Below are 21,676 nucleotides of genomic sequence, written 5' to 3'. Positions count from 1 at the left end.
TAACAAACTCAGAACCTATGTAAGGTTCCTGGAAAGAAAATCTAAGGGGAAAAGGAGTACAGGGAAATGGGCAGTTTCTCAAGGAGACCATATTAAAGGCGTAATTGCCAACTATTCCAATGTAAAGGAAAGATAGGAAGAGGCCAATATTGCTCCATCAAGAGCTCTTTAATGACCTGAAAATCAAAAAGGAATCCCACAAAATGTGGGAACATGGATGAACTGCTGAGGAATACAAAAGAATAGTATAACCATGTAGGGACAAAATGAGAAAGGATAAAGCATAAAATGTGATACACCTAGCAAGGGACATAAAAGACAATTGGAGGTTCTTTAAATACATTAGGAACACAAGAAAGATGAAGAAAAGTGTAGGTCCTCTACTTAGTGGGGAAGGACAGCTAATAGTAAATGCCAAGAAGGCGGCTGAGGTGTTTAATGCCTATTTTGCTTCAGTCTTTGGTAATAAGGTTAATGGTGACCAGATGCTCAACACAATTAGAGGTTAAAGAATATTTAGATAAATTAGAAGTATTCAAGTTGGCAAGGCCTGATGAAATTCATCCTAGGATACTTAAGGAATTATATGACTCAACTTTGGAACAGTTAGCAGTTCTTTGAGAACTCATGGGGAGAGGGTGAGTTCCCAGAGGATGAGAGAAAGGTACTATGTTTGCTTATCTTTAAAAAGGGGGACAAACAGGACCTGGGAAACTTAAAGACCAGTCAGCCTAACTTTGATACCTGGAGATATTGGAATGAATTTTTAACCAATCTAGAGGATTAACAGTGTTATAAGGAATAGACAACATGATTTTGTCAAGAATAAATCATGCCAAACCAACCTAACTTTCTTCTTTGACAGTGTTACTGTCCTAGTGGATAAGGGGAAGCAGTAGTCATGTCGTCTTGAATTTAGTAAGGCTTTTGATGCAATCCCACATGACTTTGTCATAAGCAAACTAGGGAAATGGGGTCTAGATGAAATTACTATAAGATGAGTGCACAACTGGTTGAAACACTATAATGAAGGAGTAATTGTGATGCTGGCAGACTAGGTGCCAGCTCTTGCCAAGGCTTTAGGCCTCAGCTTAGCACTGACAAATTCACTGCTGGAAACCAGTCTGTTTCACCTGTGTTGGTATAGTTAAGATGGGTCTTGAACTTTATTAACAATGTGTTTAGTGTTTAAACTTTATGAAATGCTTGTAAGTTGCTGCTTTCATTAATCTCAGTTATAACATCTTTATCACATGCTATAAGGTAATATAATTTTTTGCTTTATAACTGTAAAAAATGTTTGCTCTGAAACAGTTAACCCAGTCAGGAGGAATTCTCTTCTAACCATCAAGAAGTCCTGTCAAAAGTAAATGGGCCATTGTGGGACATCACTGTACAAAGACTTTATTTTCCCCTTCACACCCACAAAGAGGCTACGTGCAAAAGGGCTCGTCTCATCAGCTTGAATTCTCGAAGGAAATAAAAGTAGCTGACATTTTTTTCATCTCTTTTGCTATCTGGAGTCTTTCAGGTCCACAGCAGCTATGAACCAGGAGGAAAGATCTCCAGAATCCACCTGTGTTAGCCCTGAAAGACATTCAGAGCTGACCGATTACTACAGCGCTGTCACCTTTTAAAACCATAGACTCTCATTTCTGTATATGCTTGCCTGCTGTAAACCTTGTAATTAATTTTTTCCCTAGTTAATAAACTAACTAAAAATTTATTACAAGATTGTGATCTTTGCTGAGAGATTTAAGGTACACGGAGACCTGGGGTAAGTGAGTGGTCTCTTGAGACTGGGAGCAACCTGAATATTTTGTGATCTTTGGTGTATAGCAAAGGGTGGCAAGATAGACTGGAATGCCAATGGGGACTGCCTGTGACTCCATGATAAGACTGTGATAGTGCTTCAGCAGTTCACATTTGTTACTGGGTTGGTGAAATCTAATTATAGAACACACAACCAATTTGGGGTCTCTGGCCTGCTTCTTGACAATCTACCCTGAGGTTAGCACTCATGGTCATGAATCACTCCAGACAGCGAGTGTGACAGTTGGCCTAGTCTTGGCATGATTCACATGCCACAGGTCAGTTGGGCGCTTAGATCATAATCCCAGCACTGTTCAAAATTTAAACTTGATATTGAGAGTTTTAAGAGCTAAAGATTAATAACAAGGAGTGAATCACAGTCTTATGAGAGTCTTGACCCAAAAGCCATTAAACTTATGTAAGGAGAGGGGAAATACTCCCTAAAAAAGAGCCCCAGATCAGGAACTGAGAACTACTCCAGACAGTGTGACAGTAATCATCAGTGGCTTGCTGTCAAACTTGGGAGGATGTATCTAGTGAGATCCCAAAGGGGTCAGTCCTGGGTCCAGTACTATTTAACATTTTTATTAATGATTTGGATAATGGAGTGCAAACAAGAGCATGCACAGGAATAAAAATGTGGCTGCTTTTGGAGGTGCACTTTCTGTGCCCCTTGTGGCTGGAGGAGCTGCCTCCTTCCCCCTCTCCCATGGCCAGAGGAGTTGTCATCTGCCCCTGTCCTACAAAATTCCCAGATTGACACCAAGCTGGGAGGGTTTGCAAGCTCTTTTGAGGACAGTATTAGAATTCAAAATGATCTTGGCAAACTAGAGAATTGGTCTGAATTCAACAAGACAAAATTCAGAAGTCCATTTCATTTAGGAAAGAAAAATCAAATGCACAAATACAAAATGGGGAATAACTGGCTAGGTGAGGATACTGCTGAGAAGGATCTGGGGCTTATAGGGGGATCAAAAATTAAATGAGTCAAAAATACAGTTGGGAAAAAAAAAACTAATCTGATATGTCTTAACAGAAGTGTCATATATAAAACATGGAAAGTAATTGTCCTGCTCTATTCAGCCCTGGTGAGGCCTCAGCTGGAGTAGTGTGTTCAATGCTGGGTGCCACACTTTACAAAGATGTGGACAAAATGGAGAGTCCAGAGGAGAGCAACAACAATGAGAAAAGGTTTATAAAACTGACCTATGAAGAAAAGTAAAAAAAACTGGGCATATTTAGTCTTGAGAAAAGAAGACTGAGGGGGGACCCGATCACAGTCTTGATATATGTTAAGGACTATTATAAAGAGGATGGTAGTAATTGTTCTGCAGATCCACAGAAGCTAGGACAAGAAGTAATTAATCTGCAGCAAGGGAAATTTAGGTTAGATATTGGGGGAGAAATAATCTAAGTATAAGGATAGTTAAGCCCTGGAACAGTTACCTAGGGACGTTGTGGAATCCCTGTCACTGGAGTTTTTTAAGAACAGGTTAGATAAACACCTCTCCACTGATGCGGGGGCACCACCACTGCTGCCCAACAGCTGGTGGGGCTGGGCTGCTGACAAACAGCTGATAGAGGGCAGCACCACCACCAAACAGTTGTTTGATGGCTCAGGAGGGGTTTAGGGGAGGGCAGAAGCGGTGGGCGGGGGCCTCGGGGAGGGGATGGAGTGGGGGAGGGGAAGAGCGAGGGCAGGGCCTTGAGGGAGGGGCAGAGCAGGGGCAGGAAGAGACAGAGTGAAGGCAGGGCCTTGGGGAAGGGGCAGAGTGGGGGCGGGGCCCTGGGGAAAAGTGGGTATGGAACACTCCTGGGAAAAAGTAAAAGTCAGTGCCTGTGAATGACCTGGTTTAAATCATCACTGATAAAGTTTGCAGATGACACAAAAATTGGGGGAGTGGTAAATAATGAAGTGGACTGGATACTGATATAAAGGGATCTGAATAGCTGGGTAAGATGGATGCAAGCAAACAATGTGCATTTTGAACCAGCTAAATGTACATGTATACATTTAGGAGCAAAGAAGGTAGGCCATGCTTACAGGATGGGGGACTCTCTTCTGAAAAGCAGTAATTCTGAAAAAGATCTGGGGGTGGATAATGAGCTGAACACAAGCTCCTAGGCTAACGTTGTGATCAAATGGACTAATACAATCCTTGGGTGCTTAAACAGGGGAATCTTGAGTATGAATAGAGAGGTTATTTTACGGCTGTGTTTGGTAATGTTGGGACTGCTGCTGGAATACTCTTGTCTGGTTCTGGTGTCCACGGTTCAAGAAGGATGTTGATCAACTGGAGATGGTTCAGAAAAGAGCCACAAGAATCATTAAAGGATTAGAAAGCATGCCTTATAGTAATAGACTCAGGGAGCTCAACCTATTTGCCTTAACAAAGAGAAGGTTAAAGGGTGACTTGGTCACAGTCTGTAAGTACCTAAATGTGGAACAAATATTTGATCAGGGCTCTTCAGTCTAACAGAGAAAAGTATAACACAATCCAATGGTCATAAGTCAATGCTAGACAAATTCACACTGGAAATAAGGCATACATTTTTAACAGTGAAGGTAATTAACTATTGGAACAATTTATCAAAGGTTGTGGTGGATTCTCCATCACTGACCATTTTTAAATCAAGATTGGATTTTCTAATCTTTCTAAAATATTTTCTATTTTTTCTAAAATATATGCTCCAGGAATATTTTTGGGCAAGTTTTATGGCCTGTTATGCAGAAGGTCAGGCCAGATAATCATAATGGTTCCTTCTGACCTTGGAATATATCAATCTTGAATCTATATGCATTTCCTGCCTCACTTTCCTCTCTGCTCTGCAGAATTCTTTGGACTTAGGATAGTCAACTGGGGTATCCAGGATCCTTCTGCACAAGGCTTCTCTCAATCATGGAGTCTCTCTCTCCTGCGCGTCAGTTTTCTTTTACTTTGACTAGTCCCACAGTTAAATAGGAACACTTCCCAACATCAGCTACAAAAACATACCCCTCTCTTCCTCAATCCTGCCCATACCTTTATCTGTGAGTCCCTTGAGTTTATGAGGCTATGTCTACACTAGCACTTTTGTCAGTATAACTTATGTTGCTCAAGCATGGGAACCCTCCTCACCGCCGAGTGAACCTCCCCCACAAGTGACATAAGTTACACTGGCAGACATGCTGGTGTGGATAGCGCTATGTTGGCAGGTAACCCCCCACTGACATAGCTACCGCCACTCGCTGCAGGTTGTTTAATTATGTCAGAAGGAGAGCTCTCTTCCCTCAGTATAGAGCAGTTACACAGGAGATCTTAGAGCAGCACAGCCACATTAGTACTGCTGTGCCACTGTAAGGTCTCTAGTGTAGACATGAGTTAAGTCTTACCGCTGGTTCCTTTGTTCTGTTCTCACTATCTGCAGAGAAACTGGAGGAATTACTTTCTCCTATCTTCTACTTTCACCATGTTGTCCCAGGTTTGGCAGATACTTGTTATAGCCCTTGTCAGTTCATGGCTGACACACTGCACATTGAGGCACTCCATCACACAGCAATTTCATATCAGCCAGGAATCATAAGCTGTATGTAGAGATTTCCAAATTCTTAGACAGCTTCTTAGGGTATGTCTACATGGCAATTGAAAACCCACAGCTGGTCCCTGCCAGCTGATTCAGGCTCCTGGGGCTCGGGCTAAGGGGCTGTTTAATTATGACATAGATATTCAGGCTTGTGCTGCAGCCCAAGCTCTGGGACCATGCCACCTCACCTGTCCCATTTGGCCTGAATCTCTACACATCAATTAAACATCCCCTTATCCCAAACCCCAGTCAGTTGCCATGTCACAGCCACAGGTTTTTAACTGCAGTGCAGACATACCAATAGAGGTCAATATGAGGGCTGAGAGAAGACAAGAATGCCTGCACATCAAAGGCTGGATATCTAGTCCTCGAGAAACTTTAGTGCCTGAGGTCAGAGAGAAGCAGCCTTTTGGCCTCTCAGTGTATCTAAAATAGCACATTTAGGCCTTGTCTACACTACCGAGTTAAGTCGACAAGTTACATCAATGATCATAAGCTGCTTTAATTACATTGGTTGTGCATGTCCACACAATGCTCCTTGTGTCAGCAGAACACATCCACAGTTGTTGCTCTTGCATTGACAGAGAGAGCATTGCATCATGGGTAGCTATCCCACTGTGCAACTCACCACCTTCTGGCACCCTCTGTTGCTGGGAGATCTGGGCATGGATAGCAGTGCATCATGGGGGTGTGCTCACCCTTCCATGATGCAGTTATTTCCATCCCATCATTCCATGGACTTCCAACTTCATTTTGCACTGTTTAAACTGTGTGCCCACCATCTCTGCCTGACACCATGGATCCTGAATTGCTGATAGGTCTGGTGAGGAGCATTATGAACATTCAGGATTGCTGCTGGCATTCAAGAACAGCTGCACATGGTGGACCATCGGCACTGGGCTCAGGAAACAAGCACTGAATGGTGGGATCACATTGTGATGCATGTATGAGATGATGAGCAGTGGCTGCAGAACTTTCGGATGAGCAAATCCACCTTCCTGGAACTGTGTGTGGAGCTTGTCCCAGCACTGCGGCGCAAGGACACCAGAATGAGAGCTGCCCTCACTGTTGAAAAGTGAGTGGCCATCTGTGACGGGGTATACCAGCCCCTCTGCTGGAGACTTCATGGCCCTGCCACACTGTGCTCCAAAAAAGGGCAGTGGAGAGGGTCCTCCAAGCGGCCTAGAGTGGCTCTGTGGGACACAGCCAATCAGAGCCCAGCAGCCTAGTATAAGAAGGGCTGTAGGAGTGTGGCTGGCTGATGGAGCTACAGAGGACTAGGGTGCGGTGTGACTGGGGAGAGTGAGAAGGAGCCCTGAGCTGGTTGCTGGAACTCCATTAGGACAAGGTCCTTAGGTAAGGGTGAAGATGATGCAGGGCTGTGGGGAAGTGACCCAGAGAATTAGAGAATCCATATGATACAGTTAAATGTACACAGCAGACAGCTGCTATCTATAGGGTCCCTGGGCTGGGACCCAGAGTAGTGGGTGGGGCAGGGTCCCTTCCACCTCCCATTAGCCACTTCAAGACTCCTTATAAGAAATGGAAAGAGAGGTGGATGTTTTTTCTATTTTTAGAATTAAATAGATAGCTAGTATTGTTCTAAAAATTATTATCAAGAACAAGTTTAAGCTTTGTTGTAATGTATGTTGTTTGCCTGGACTGAGGGCTGTCCTTACCCATAGACAAAGTATGCAGCTGCATAGGGCACCAGGAAATTTGGGGCACCACATTTTCTGGTACCCTATGCAGCTGTGTGCTGCCCCTGCTCTGCCTCTTCCCTGTGGCCTCTGCCCCAGCTGTTCCCCCACTCCACCCCTTCCCCTGAGGATTGCAGTAGAGGTTGGTTTCCCCCTTGGCCCCCAAGGCTGGGAGTCAGGGGAGCAGAGCGGAATGGGCTGGGGCTGGGTCACTCCACTTCCCGTTGACCTGTGAGTGTGGGGTCAGGCCTGCCCTGCACTCACTGGGCAGCAGGAAGTGGAGCGACCTGGCCCCAGCCCGCTCCACTGGCTTGTGCTGGGGGGGGTTCCCCCCCAAGCCTGCTCCTTCCCCCCCTGTGGAGGCCTGGGGCTACCCCCTGCCCTGTAGGAGGGCTGTGTAGGGCACCAAAATGGCTAGCGATGGCTCTGCCAGGACTGCTCAAGACCTGAGTGCTTGTGTAGGAGGAACTCTTTGAGTTGGCTTCTTAAATACCTTCATGCTGTTTCACATCTGATGCTCCTTGATGAAACCTAGGAGCCTTCACTTATAACAGGCTTATTCAAAGTGATACAAGCTATGAAAGAAGCAGCAAAGAATCCTGTGGCACCTTATAGACTAACAGATGTTTTGCAGCATGAGCTTTTGTGGGTGAATACCCACTTCTTCGGATGCAAGCAGTGGAAATTTCCAGGGGCAGGTGTGTATATATTTTCAAGCAAGTAGCAAGCTAGAGATAACGAGGTTAGATCAATCAGGGAGGATGGGGCCCTGTTCCAGCAGCTGAGGTGTGAAAACCAAGGGAGGAGTAAACTGGTTCTGTAACTGCAACTGCACACCGCACCATAGTAACTCTAGCTCAGGAACCAACCCATGCAACAAACCTCGATGCCAACTCTGCCCACATATCTACACCAGCAACATCATCACAGGACCTAACCAGATCAGCCACACCATCACCGGTTCATTCACCTGCACGTCCACCAATGTAATATATGCCATCATATGCCAGCAATGCCCCTCTGCTATGTACATCGGCCAAACTGGACAGTCTCTAAGGAAAAGAATAAATGGACACAAATCAGACATTAGGAATGGCAATATACAAAAACCTGTAGGAGAACACTTCAACCTCCCTGGCCACACAATAGCAGATTTTAAGGTGGCCATCCTACAGCAAAAAAACTTTAGGACCAGACTCCAAAGAGAAACTGCTGAGCTCCAGTTCATCTGCAAATTTAACACCATCAGTTTAGGACTAAACAAAGACTGTGAATGGCTTGCCAATTACAGAACCAATTTCTCCTCCCTTGGTTTTCACACCTCAGCTGCTGGAACAGGGCCCCATCCTCCCTGATTGATCTAACCTCGTTATCTCTAGCTTGCTACTTGCTTGCTTATATATACACACCTGCCCCTGGAAATTTCCACTGCTTGCATCCGAAGAAGTGGGTATTCACCCACGAAAGCTCATGCTGCAAAACATCTGTTAGTCTACAAGGTGCCACAGGATTCTTTGCTGCTTCTACAGAACCAGACTAACACGGCTACCCCTCTGATACTTGAAGCTATGAAAGTGAGCTCTTGGAAGAGTGTTGCCATATTCATAATGTAATAACACTATAATGATTAATAATAAACAGTGTGTAATAAGCATGTCATAAAAACAAATTTTATATTTCCAAGATCACTGCTTTTATAACTTATACTCCAGATAAAGGAGAAAATCCCTAGAGATCTTCATTTTTAAGAGGGAGTTTGTAAGACTTGACATTTTAGTTACAGGGGTTCACAGGTTGTTAAAGTTTGGGAACCACTGCCATAGATCCAACAAACAAGAGTGGAAGAGTCTGTCCAAAAGTGGGGGCGCCAGGGCCCCCTGCCCCTCCTCTTCTGCCCAAGGCCTCGCCTCTGGCCAAGCCAGAAGCCGGAGTGGGCTGGGAGCCATGGACCCTTCATTTCCCTACAGCTGCCTGCACATGGCTCTTACCTGGACCTGGTTCTGGCTAGGGGGCCTGAAACCCAATCATGGTAAGAGCCACGTGGGGAGTTGCACCACGGACCTTTCACCTGCCCAGGATGAGGGGGTTGAGAGCAGCCCCCGGCCCATGTCTCTACCCCATGGGCCATCTGCCCAGGGCAGGTGGAGAGTACATGGTGCAGCTCCCCACAGCTGCCCGAGTGACTTACCACAGCCTGGGTCCAGCTAAGAGCTGCACGCAGCACACAGGCAGCTGTGGGAAGCCATGGACCCTCCTGTTCTGGACAGGGGGCCCACAGGGCAGGGACATGAGCTAGGGGCTGCTCTTGACCTGCCCTACCACCACTCCGGGCAAGTGGAGGGTCTGTGATGCGTTGCCCCACAGCTGCCCTGGCTTCCTAGCCGGGCTTTAGCTGCTGGCCTGGCCGGGGAGAGTGGGACCTGGGGTGGGGGGGAGAGAAGAGAAGGGGTGGGAGCAGAGCCCCTGCTGAAAATTGGCCAGGCCTGCCCACTTTCAAAAAGTGGGAAGGCCTTGACCTCCCTTTATTCTGGTGCCACTGCCATCAGATCCAACAACTCCAGTGTGCTCCACGAGGGAGCGCATCTCTGGCATAAAGCCGGCATGGTCAGCTGGGAGGATGCTGTGTTAACTGTCCATGCTGAACAAACAGGAAGAGAAATTTTAAAAATTTCTGGGCCTTTAAAAGTGGGAGGAGCACATACCTGTGTACCTTCTGGTTCAAACTGCTGACCAGAGCAGTCAGGATGGACATTGTGGGACATCGCCTGGAGGCCAATTAGCATGACAGAACCAAGTACAGTTTTCAATGATGCTGTGTTACTCTAACTATGTTGCAAAAAGCCCTGTGCCGCTCACCAAGGTGGTGGTGATATGTTGGCATAGCAGGGGAGTTACAGCAGTGGGAAGAGCATTTCAGTGTGTACACTTCCACGGTTTTGTCAATGAAAGCTGACTTTTGTCAGCAAAACTGTAGTGTAGACAAGTGTAGTCTTATAATAGGCATCTCGTGGGAGGGACACACAGGGTGAACCAGGTAAAGGGGAGGACACATGACCTCCCAACCTGTCTCTTCCCAGCCCATGGTCCCCACACTCTCCCCATCCCCTTCCCATTCCATGTTACCCTGGGGAGGAGGGGGCTCTGTCCTCCTGCTGCAGCGGCTCCCCCTGGCATGTTCAACTGCTCTTCCTTGCAGCCAGGCCCAGGAACCACTTCTGGATGCTGCCCAGTGCAGCACAGCAGCTGCCTGTGAGAGCACCTGGCTGTGGCAGTAGTGGGCTGCCTCCCACCCAGGCTTAGCTTCTGGGGACAGTGGCCAATTCTGAGCATGCCAGAGGGGCTCCAGCTTGCTCAGTCACTGTCCCCAGAAGCTGAGCCTGGGCTGCTGCAGCCAGGCACTCTCCCAGTCAGCCATTGCGCTGCACTAGGCAGTATCCCAGGTAGTATGACTGGAAGAAGAGAGCTTCTGGCCTTGCCTCTTTCCTTCCAGCTCTGCCCCCACCCCCATCTGGGCCAGCTGCTGGAGGGTCAGTTGACCCGTTGTGCCCCACCCACGAGTTGCCCCTCTTGCTGTGGAAACTGATGTTAACAGGCAGTTAAATTTTGCAGGAAAAGGTCCCTAGAGTTATGACAGGGTGGCAGTATTACCTAGTAGATAGAGCACTGGATTTGGAATCAGAGTTCTATTTCTGGGTCAGCTACTCCTTGCTGGGTGACCTCAGGTTAGTTACTACATCTCTGGGTGCCTCAGTTTCCCCATCAGTAAAATAAGGATAATACTTAAACCTCCTTGGTAAACTGATTTAATATCTGTGGATGAAAAGGACTATATATGGGCTAGGTTTTATTATGATGACAGGAAGTTGCGGTGGAGAAAGCCTCATGGAAAAGTGCATATGTATATTTCACAGAAGTTACTGAAACTTCTAAGTGCAAGTGGTGGTGTCCTGAGAATAAAATCTGGGAAATGTCCTGAGAATAAAATCCCTGTTTTTTATTCCAATTGGATTTATTCAGTTAGGACCTGATTCTGCCAACCTTATAATGGGTAGCCTTATTACACAGAACTATAGGCAGAATGTAATACTCAGCATGAGTCAGTGTGACAAGATTCTGTTATTGCTGTATGTATTTAAAGATTGCTGATCCTGATTCAAAGCCCACTGAATCAATGAGGGTCTTTCTATTGACTTCAAGATGCTTTCTATCATGCCCTGACTTCAGGAAGGCGAGAGATGAGTCAGCGCATTCACACTCAGTTGGAGTCTTATGTTTTAAGAACAGGTGATAATTGAATAATCCAGAAAAAGATCTATGGTCTCCTAAAGGCAGTGAAGGGCTATAGTAAAGCCTCCAAGCTTTATTTAAGGAAGAGGAGCTACATTACCTTTCTAGTTAAGAGACTTGTATTATCTGCTATGGACAGTGTGGCCCAGTGATGAGAGCAGGAGTCAGGTCTAGGGGGTAGAGCAGGCATCTAGGTTGGGGAACAATTCCAAGGGTCAGCACCAGAGTCAACTTCCAATTACCAGAGCCAGGGGTAAAGCCAGGAATTGAAGCTGAGGGTCAGAGCCAAGGTCAGATACTAAATGCCAAAGCCAAGGGTCATGCCACGACTAGTAACTGATGGTTGGAAGTATGGCATAAGGGCAGGAACCAAAGAAGAGGCAAGGACCAAGCCTGGTGCAGGAGCACATTGGGAACAGGAATGAAGACAGAGGTGAGGCAGGAGTAGAGCAGGAACAGGCTTAGGTGAAAGAAGCAGGCATAACCAGGGTCCAACAGAGCCAAAACAGGAATTGCCTAGTTGCTCAGACAACTTCCTGGGCCTCCTCTGGGTTAAATAGTGCGATTGGATCAATTGGTTCAAGTGACTTGTCACACAGAACTCTGGCAGAGGCAAGGATAGAATCCAGATCTCCAGCAGTCAATTGTTTTTGGTTTTTACAGAAGAGAAAACGGAGAAAGTGCCGAATATTTAGCAGTAGCATTTGGCTAGCTGTACTGGATTTTGTATTCTTGTCCAACAGAGCAGTGCAATGGGAAAATCTTCAAACAATATAACTACCTTTATTTTTCCAATGGCTCAGTGGTAAAATGACAAAGAGGAAGATATAGTGAAAGAGCAAGTTTATGAAGGAGATGTGGAATTTCTCTTCAGACTGTGTGTAAATTAACCAGGCTTCATACTTTTTCTGAAACCAAAAAATTCTAATGGTTCATTTAGAACTTCCCCTAAAGAAATTAAATCCGAAACAGTCAGTGACGCTTGGTAAAGTTAAATCTGCCTCAAGCAAATAATTTGACCAGAAGACACATGAAAACTATATCAGAGATGTATTTTGATGAAAGCCTGAAGGTGGCAGTAAATTCATGCAGGAGTTAGTTAGCAATAGTTTTTGAATTTTCTATTTCAGTATAATATTAGTTATATTCGGTTTCTTGTAGTTGCAGTAGAACTACTTTTGGATTTAATCCTACTGCATACTAATTAAGGGATATTCAGAAAGAGCAGATAGTGTCTAGAGTTCTAAAGAAGGATTATTTTTTTACTACTGTACACTGAAAGCAAAATCACTGTGTAAAGACTCAGGAACTGAAACTGATTATATGCTTTCTAGTTGCTATAGAAACAAAGTATGTAATTAAACAAAAGGAAACATAACAAGGGTTACCCTGATGAAAGTACTTAGAAAGGATTGGACAATGAATTAATGTTTTATGGGAACACTAAACCAACAACTAGGCTGGGTTGGCTTTTTTTTAAATAAATGAAAATTCACCCACTCAATATTTTGCGCTCAGTTGACAAATCCTCCAATGGATTTATAAAAAGGAGCATCAAGAATAATACAAAATGAGAAGTGGTGACACTATGAAAACTCATTTCAGTGTTTGCAAGCTAATGACATTAAATATAATACTTTTATCATGGGATGGAAAAATATCAAAAGTAAACTTGAACAATTGGGGCAAAAACTAAAGACTTATTAACATAGTGTTTAATAACATTAATTTCAAATCAATAATTTTAGTCTAAGACAAATACTTATTCTATACAAGTGCAATATTTACAGTTTCAAATACTTGCTCTGGGTTTTGCAGATATTTATAATATCAGTTCTGTGAAGAGTTCCTTCAAAGAAAGGACATTTCTATAACATAAAGGCCAGGCATAACAATTTCCCTCATTTAAATAATATTTTAAATGTACAGATTAATATTTCTAGTCAAACTAGTTCAACTGTAGGTCAAACTATTATGAGATAATCTGATAAATAATGTAAAGTGTCAGGAAAAATCATACATCATAATCAGAAACAAGAAATACTGTGGGTTTAACAAATATTTAAAATTAACTAGCTGTTAGTAACAGCTTCCAGAAGAGGGCACTTTAATCGTATTGATAACATAAAAAAACTCAATTTTCAAAGTTTCACTTCAGTTCCCAGAACTTTCTATTTCTTTATTTTTTTTCTTAAAATAAGAAAGTCAATTAGAATTCAATGTTGCTTTTTAAGCAACAATTATAGTGTCTCCCCTCTCCCTGAAATACTTTCACAGATACCTGTTCTTTGGGATGTGAGGTGACTACAGTAGTTTAACATATCTTTATTGGAAAAGAGGTTATGATTGTATTATCCCAGTTCTGTTCATACTGTCTTAGAACCCTTTCATCAGCTTGAACCTGGCTTTGACCAAGTTTGTCACTGAAAAATCTAGAAAAGAGAGATTTTTCAGGGAAGGGTCTCTGCTTAGCATATGCCTCACAGCATCCCTCAGCGCAGACTTCCACCAATGGCTCTCCAGTCCAGGGTCTTTTGTAGAGCAGTGGGTGCTCTGAACAATGCCATCTGCTTCTCCAGCAGTAACGGTCACAGTGCTTTATAGAATGGGAAGTGCAGGGAGGTAAATAAAAACCCTGTTCCGTGTAAGATTCTGTGTTTGGGTGACATTATTACAAAATGTGGTTAAAGTGAAAGAACACGCACCTCCAAAATAACATCAATTAGCTCAAGGAAAACAAGTACTTTACCTTGTCTCTGTCTCCTTTCTAAGGTTCTGTGTAAAATGGGCCTTTCTCCCTCCCCACTGGTATAATCCCAGCTATGGGAGAGGATTACCCTATAAATGGAACAATCTCCATTTTTGGATCCCTCCAAGTCCCTCTCAATGCAGCACAATTGAGACAAACAAGCTACCAAAAAGCAGGTAACTTTGAATAAAACAGGGGAAGGGGGCAGACCTGGCAAGTGCTGTTACAGAGGCTGTATTCATCTTGTCTCTAGTCTGCCCACTTTCACTTTGAAAATAAAATTGGGGGGCAGGGGGAGGAAAATGAAACAAAACTTGACTACTTGGAGTTCTCTGGGACAGGAAACCATGTCAGACCTTCCTACTCACCAATCACCCCTCTGCCTTAGCCCTGATTTGAGCAGCAGCTAGTGTTTTCCTATTTTTGTTCTGATTTATAAAGTGAATTGTACCTTAAACCAGGCATCCAACAGCATCAGCACAAGCATCTCTGAACAAAAATGAACTAGAAAAACGTGCCGATTCCCACTGACTTTGTTAGACTCATTTGAGTTTGCCATACTTTTAGGCCATGTCTATACTACAAACTTCAGTTGATGCAAGTTACATTGTTGTACAGCTGCTAAAGCTTGTATGTCGCTTGGGTGCATGCATACCTGTTTGCTTGCATCAGCGCTGTATGTACTCACCATGAGTGCGTGTGGCAACACAAAGTGCATTGTGCCAGGTAGGCAATCCAGTGTTCCAAGTGCCAGTGTCCCATGCAGTTCCTTTGGGGGCACTTTTGTAGTGTTTTGTGGGGCAGTAATGATTTGCCCAGGGATTTCTGGGAGTTAAGGATCAAGTTCCCAGCATGCAGTCTTTCACCATCCCATTATACATCCCATAACTGTCATGCTATTTTTTTTTTTAAATCTCGCAAACTCATTCTTTGCTTTTCAGTTTCTGCAATGTTTGACAGAAACATGGAGCCCACAGAGCTCAGCACTATTCCCTGGGAATATTGCAAATGCAGGATGTGTAATTTTCCTGTACTTGCAGATTTCAGTAAATTCCACAACAACTGAAAACACAATGAGGAAGACAGATATATTTGAGGAGATTTTTTTTGGATGGACATACAGAAAAAATTTCCAGATTGCTGGTGATGTTCACAGAGCAGCTGCAGATGGTGGCATGCTGCTTCTGGGCCCAAGAAATGAGCATTGATAGGCGAGATCACATCGTAATGCAGGTCTGGGACAACGAACAGTAGCATCAGAACTTTCAGAAGTGAAAGGTCACATTCCTGGATCTCTGTGCTGAGCTCAACTCATCCCTCTATTGCAGGGACACAAGAAACAGAACTGGATTGACAGTGGAGAAGCAAGTGGCAATCAAGCTCTGAAAGCTTACAATGCTGGATTGCTACTGGTCAGTGGGAAATCATTTTGGAGTTGGAAAATCTGCAGGATGGCTGTTGTCATGCAAGAGTATGGGGCATTTATAATCTCTGCTACCGCAGGACTGTGACTCTAGGCAATATGCAAGACATTTGCAGCAGTGGGGCTCCTGAACTGCGGTGGGGCAATATATGGCATGCATAATGCTATCTTGGCACAAGCCCACCCTGCTACTGAATGCATCAATGAAAAGGGCTACTTTGCTCTGGTTATGCAAACAATAGTGATCACCAGGGATGTTTCATTGATATCAGTGGGGGTTGGTCAGGGAAGTTGCATGATGCATGCATGTGTAAGAACATAGGACCATTCAGAAAACTGCAAGCAGAGACATTCCTTCCCAATTAGCAGATTATCATGGGTGATGTGGAAATGCCAGTAGTGATTCGAGGGTACCCAGCCTATCCCTTACTCCCCTGGTTCATGAAGCTGTACACTGGCTATCCAGAGAGATTGAAGTGGTCTCCTATTGGTTTTTGAATGTTATGATTCCTGATGTCAGATTTGTGTCTATTTATTCTTTTGCATAGAGACTGTCCAGTTTGGCCAATGTACATGGCAGAGGGGCATTGCTGGCACATGATGGCATATGTCACATTGGTAGATGTGCAGGTGAACGAGCCCCGTATGGTGTGGCTTATGTGGTTAGGTACTATGATGTTCTCCCTTGAATAGTAAGAGAACACTTCAATCTCCCTGGTCACTCAATAACAGATGTAAAAGTGGCAATTCTTCAACAAAAAACCTTCAAAAACAGTCTGCAATGTGAAGCTGCAGAACTGGAATTAATTTACAAACTAGATACCATCAGATTAGGCCTGAATAAAGACTGGGAGTGGTTGGGTCATTACAAAACTTAAACTTTATTTCCCCAATACTAATTTCTCCCTACTGTTACTCACACCTTTTTGTCAACTGTCTGTAATAGGCCACTCTCTTACCATTTCAAAAGTTATTTTTCCTCCCTTGGTATCCTGCTGTTAATTGACTTATCTCATTAGACTGACCTCACACTTGGTAAAGCAACCCCCATCCTTTCATATATTTATACCAGCTCCTGTATTTTCCACTGCATGATTCTGATGAAGTGGGTTTTAGCCCACGAAAGCTTATGCACAAATAAATTTTAGTCTCTAAGGTGCCACAAGGACTCCTCGTTGTTTTTGCTGATACAGACTAACATGGCTACCACTCCATGAAAGTTGCATAGTATGTATTTCATATGTGAGGTAAAAGGGGAATAGCTGCCACCAGTAAGGAAGGCTGAGGTGGAGTGACTGTCTGCAGACATTGAACAGCAAGAGATCAGGGCTATTACAAACCCAATGTGGAGCTATGCTTTTGAGGGAGGCGTTAAAGGGTTATTTTCACAATCAGCCATAGTTGTGTTCTGTCTTAGGATAGTGTCTGTCTTGTGTAATTTACATTATATGTGTTTTAGGTTTGGCTGCTGGTACCTATTCTGTTGTGCCTCCTGCAAATTATAAATACTGCTGGGTCTGGAGCAAGGCCAGCAGCCAGGGCCCCAGACATCAGCATAGGTGCTGGAACTAGGAGTGCTGGAGGTGCTGTCGCACCCAACTAGCTTGAAATGGTTTCCATGATATACAGCACTTATGGTTCGATTAATGGCTTTCAGCACCCCCCACTATACAAATTGTTTTGAGCACCCTCAATGTGGGACCGGCAGCTGGGGCCGGGAGCAGAGCCCCAGGTGTGGGGCTGGCAACTGGGGCTAGCAACCAGGGGCGGCTCTAGGTATTTTGCCGCCCCGAGCATGGCAGGCAGGCTGCCTTTGGCGGCTTGCCTGCGGGAGGTCCCTGGTCCCGTGGATTCGGTGGCACGCCTGCAGGAGGTCCGCCAAAGCAGCGGGACCAGCAGACCCTCCTCAGGCATGCCGCTGAAGGCAACCTGCCTGCCGCCCTTGCAGCGACCGGCAGAGTGCCCCCCGTGGCTTGCCGCCCCAGGCACGCACTTGGCGTGCTGGTGCCTGGAGCCGCCCCTGCTAGCAACCCAGGGCCAGGAGCAGAGCTGGGTGGCACTCCCTCCCCGCCCACCATGGGGGCTGGCCAAGGCCCTAGCCACTCCCCTTGAATGTTCCTTCACACCCTCCTGGGGGGGGGAGGTGTCCCACAGTTTGGGGACCTCTGCCCTAGGTGGGTTTTAAGACTTGGGTCCTGAGTGCTACTGACCCGAATCATACAGATTTGTGTGCGGACAGTAGGGGGATTGGGCTCAACTCCAGTTTACAATGCAGTGTAGACATTTCCACTCCTTGTCCTAATGGTACTCCCAGGCCCTCTGCTTGTCCTTTCTGTTTTTCTCCATGCTCTTGATCATATTGGCCCTTTGTTCACGGTATGATACAGCATTTGCTTGTAGGATTTCACAAAACACATCTTCCATAGTCCTCTTCCTTCTCCTCATCAGGGTCAGACATTCTGCAGGGGAGGAGTCGTCTCCCCTCAGGGCCATCATGTTAGAAGCTGCTGATAAAAACAGACACATTCCCCATTAGATTTACAATCACAATGAAAGGGCAAAGATAAGTTTCAAAACTTCTTTCCTGTATTCTTTTTAATAAGAAATGTCTGTTGACACTTCAGCTTTGGTGTGCCTCAGCACAGCCCTGCTTTCCAGCTTAGGGTTGCCAGATCTGCAGGATGGTCCCACAGTCTCCAAGAATTAAATATTAATCTTTAATTAAAGATGGTCATGTGATCCAACCTCCAGGAATATGTCCAACCAAAATTGGCAACCCTACTCCAGCTCAGACCATGGTGTGTCTTGCCAGGCAGAGAGGAGGTGGGAGGGAGAAGACTTTCTGTTGCATGAAGCTATAAAATTCTGGCCTCTATTCCATGGATATGAGTACAGAGCAATGGAAGTGAATATTGGCAACATTTTCCACAGGAGGTGGTGATTTTGGCTGATATCTTACTCCTGAGGGTCACAAAGGGACAGAGAACCCAGCTGCTACTGGTATCCTGAGGCCATCTGGGCCCATATGCCACTAGCCTGTTTGCTGCCATGGTGACAGCTGGACTCACTGCAGAGTGGCTGGGAAAGTGTCCTATCATGGAGGAAGAAATGAGGACACCCTCTCCAGAAGGCTTCTAGGGATGATTGCAAGGTATCCCCAGGAAAGATTCATCAAGATCTCTCAGGAGGATAAGAGATATAAACAAAGTGTTCCACATGCTCCTTCTCCCTCTGTCTAGCCTAGCATGGGAATGAAAAGCAGATGGCAGTGTGCCCCTTTGGGGTCCATCCAGATCAATAAGCGTTTGTTACCGCCTGCCTTGAAACCTTGGGTGCTTCTGTGCTATGCAGCTTTGGCCCAGAGCCCTGACACCAGCAGCCTGCACACAGTGGTCCCACCTGGGCTTCCACCAGCTTGGTTAGTCCTTGCAGGGTGACACCAATAGCCCTTCCAATCCTGAGTCTTCCCAAAGTTGTCTCTCCTGCAGTGTCCAGTCCCTCTCACTGGATACTCACAGAGGTTGTTAAATTTGCTACCTCCAAAGATACAGAGCACACACCAGCCTGTTAGTTTAACTGAGGACTTCCCCCTTCAGTTTAATACACAGCACTGAGATGGTTTTGTAATAAAACAAAATGAGTAATTTTGTTAGCAAAGAACCGATATTTAAGTGATGGTAAGTAAGAATAGGGGATAGATACCGCTACAAGTGAAACAGAATAAAACACGCTTCCTAGTGGCTAAAACTTAATTTCAACAAATTACAATCTTTTTCTAAGCAGGTTTCTCACCTATACTCAATTCTACTATTCTTGATTTTTTTCAAGCCAAGAAAATCCACTCCTCTTCCTTTGTTTCCTAGGTACTGGATGCCTAAGTAGCTTTCTATTTCTGCTTATATTTCTCAAAATCTATTGTCTCTGTTTCAAGAGCCAGGAAATCTTCCTGGCAGGTGTAGGCTTTATCCCTCAACATGATCATTAAGTGGCCTTCCTTCTTGCTCATTTAGCTTGATTACTTTCTTTACCTTCTATGCAGATATACTTTTCATTGTCCGTTGAGTTATTACCTGGCTCAATTTATACTGGAGACACAGGAAAACAGGCAAAACAACATGCCTTTAGCTAGGACAGGTTGGGCTTATGCACTGCTTGCAAAACACCTTTTAAGAGCATATTTCCAGCATACATCTGTAATTCTTTATACACCACATGTAAGTACATCACAGAATAATACTGATGACCAGTGTGTTACCGATTTTCATATGGCACCCTTATATAAAGATTATGACAAGTGTGTTGGTGTAATGAATGTGTCAGACTTGATGTTAGAGTATGGTGTTCCCTCTGCCAGTTGGCACTGAAAGACTCCCTGGGTCATAGCCAACTCTACCACTGTTTGTTCTACTTCTGCCTGAACACAGGACCCAGAATCGATGTGGATCATGTAATCAGACTGCCATAATACTGTTCAAGAACTTGTTTTGAATTTAGTTTCGGACTTTTTTTTTTATTTTCCCACAATATACCAGTAAAATAATGAAAAGTTGGTACCTTTGTCTTTCCCACTTGGGGATGGGATGGATACCACATTTAAATAGTTGGAAGACAGGGGGAAAGAGGAAGTAAATGGAAATAAAACATTGTAAGGAAAAAATGCATGAACACACTTTCTACATCATCAGTGGGCTCCTCTGCATTTGCTTGGCAGGATTGGCTAAACTCCTGCTGAGTTTCAACAGGTCACGGCTGTAGGGACTGAGGCATAGCTGGTCATGCCTATGGTTAGCAGCAGGAGCCTGGAGTCAGGTACCAAGCTGAAGGTCAGAGTCAGCATCAGTGGTAAGGTGTAGGAGCAGGGTGTTGGAGCAAGGCAGGAAAGCAGGAACAGACACGAATTTAGGATAAAGAGGACAGGAACTGGGAGTGAGCCAAGTAGACAGGGTCCATAGGAGCAGGCAGCCAACAATTCCTCTAGTTGCTCAGACAACTTTGTTTGCCTCTTTCTGGTTTAAGTAGAGCTTCCCAGCCAATTGGTGGGGATGGACATCTCAGCCCTCTCCATGGGTGGGGTCCTTTGTGATCTAGAGGTTCAGTGACTCCTTTCTCCAGTAGTTCAGGTGAATTGCTGGTTGGTGGACCTGGTCTGAGCTCTGGATGGTGACCCACGGGACCATGTTAGAGGCTTGTGATCCTTCCTGTCACCCTGTTCCCTAGTGCAATCTCTGGGCAGTAGTGGGCCTGACTTTCCAAGATGGTTTTTATGGAAGGTGTTTACCAGGGCAGGAGCATGGACATTCTCCAGTGGTGCCCATGAGTGCTCTTCAGGACCGTAGCTTTTCCAGCCCACAAAGTGCCAGAGTCCACCCCATCTGATTCTGACATCAAGGATCTGATGGACGATATACTCATAGTCTTGAATCTATGCCGGTGGGGGTGTGTGGTTGGGAGTGGTGAGGGAATGGGTCCTGAATGTATGGCTTCAAATCAAATTTTGTTTTTATTTGTAGCCACTTGGACCCTTTGAGGTGAAAACTTCTAATTGTGCTAATCTAAGGTTGGTCAGAAAATTCCATCAAAACTATTTTCAACCAAAAATTAGGTTTATCTACTACAATACATTTGGAAAAAGCATGTTTTCCATAGAAAGTTTTGACTTTTCATCAGAAAACTAAACGTGTGAAAACCAAAATATGACCATTTGGAAATGTCAAAGCACTTTTTTTTTCTGTTTTCAACTGAGAATTTTTGGGTTTTGATTTTTCACCAAAAAATTGAAATTTTCTATACAAAATGTCAACAATTTTTGTTTTCATCAGAAAATTTTCCACAGGAAAATAATACTAACTAGCTAGTAATAGCTAATACATGAAGTATGGTTGTTGTGTAAAGCTGGCTAGTACTCGTTTAAAACAACCAAAGCTATTTCATTTAAAAACCATAGCCAAAATTTGAACTGTTCTACTAAAAATGAAACCATACGGCTATATATTCTTTTAACGTATAAATGCTTCCATCAATCAGCCTTCAGTTGCTTTTAAAATATAGTAAATAATAACAGAAACCCCAGTCACATCTGTGTTAGCTAGTGCAGTAAAATGATCCTCCTGCCCTTGAAAAGAAACAAAAATATACCTTAGC

General features: G+C 44.5%; 1 protein-coding gene across 1 annotated transcript in view; it reads left to right on the top strand.

Moving 5' to 3' along the window:
• The window catches only part of BRMS1L (BRMS1 like transcriptional repressor), a 48,857-nt gene extending 47,163 nt beyond the window's left edge, over positions 1 to 1,694 (top strand). Inside the window, exon 11 of the transcript XR_005598244.1 lies at positions 1,315 to 1,694. The gene's annotated coding sequence lies outside the window, so the exon portion shown is untranslated. The remainder of the gene's footprint in view (positions 1 to 1,314) is intronic.
• Positions 1,695 to 21,676: the final 19,982 nt, after the last annotated feature.

Source organism: Mauremys reevesii, linkage group 4 (genome assembly GCF_016161935.1).
Source record: "Mauremys reevesii isolate NIE-2019 linkage group 4, ASM1616193v1, whole genome shotgun sequence".
Lineage (NCBI taxonomy): Eukaryota > Metazoa > Chordata > Testudines > Geoemydidae > Mauremys > Mauremys reevesii.
Note: the sequence above shows the minus strand (reverse complement) of the source record. Positions and strands in the feature narration are given on the sequence as shown.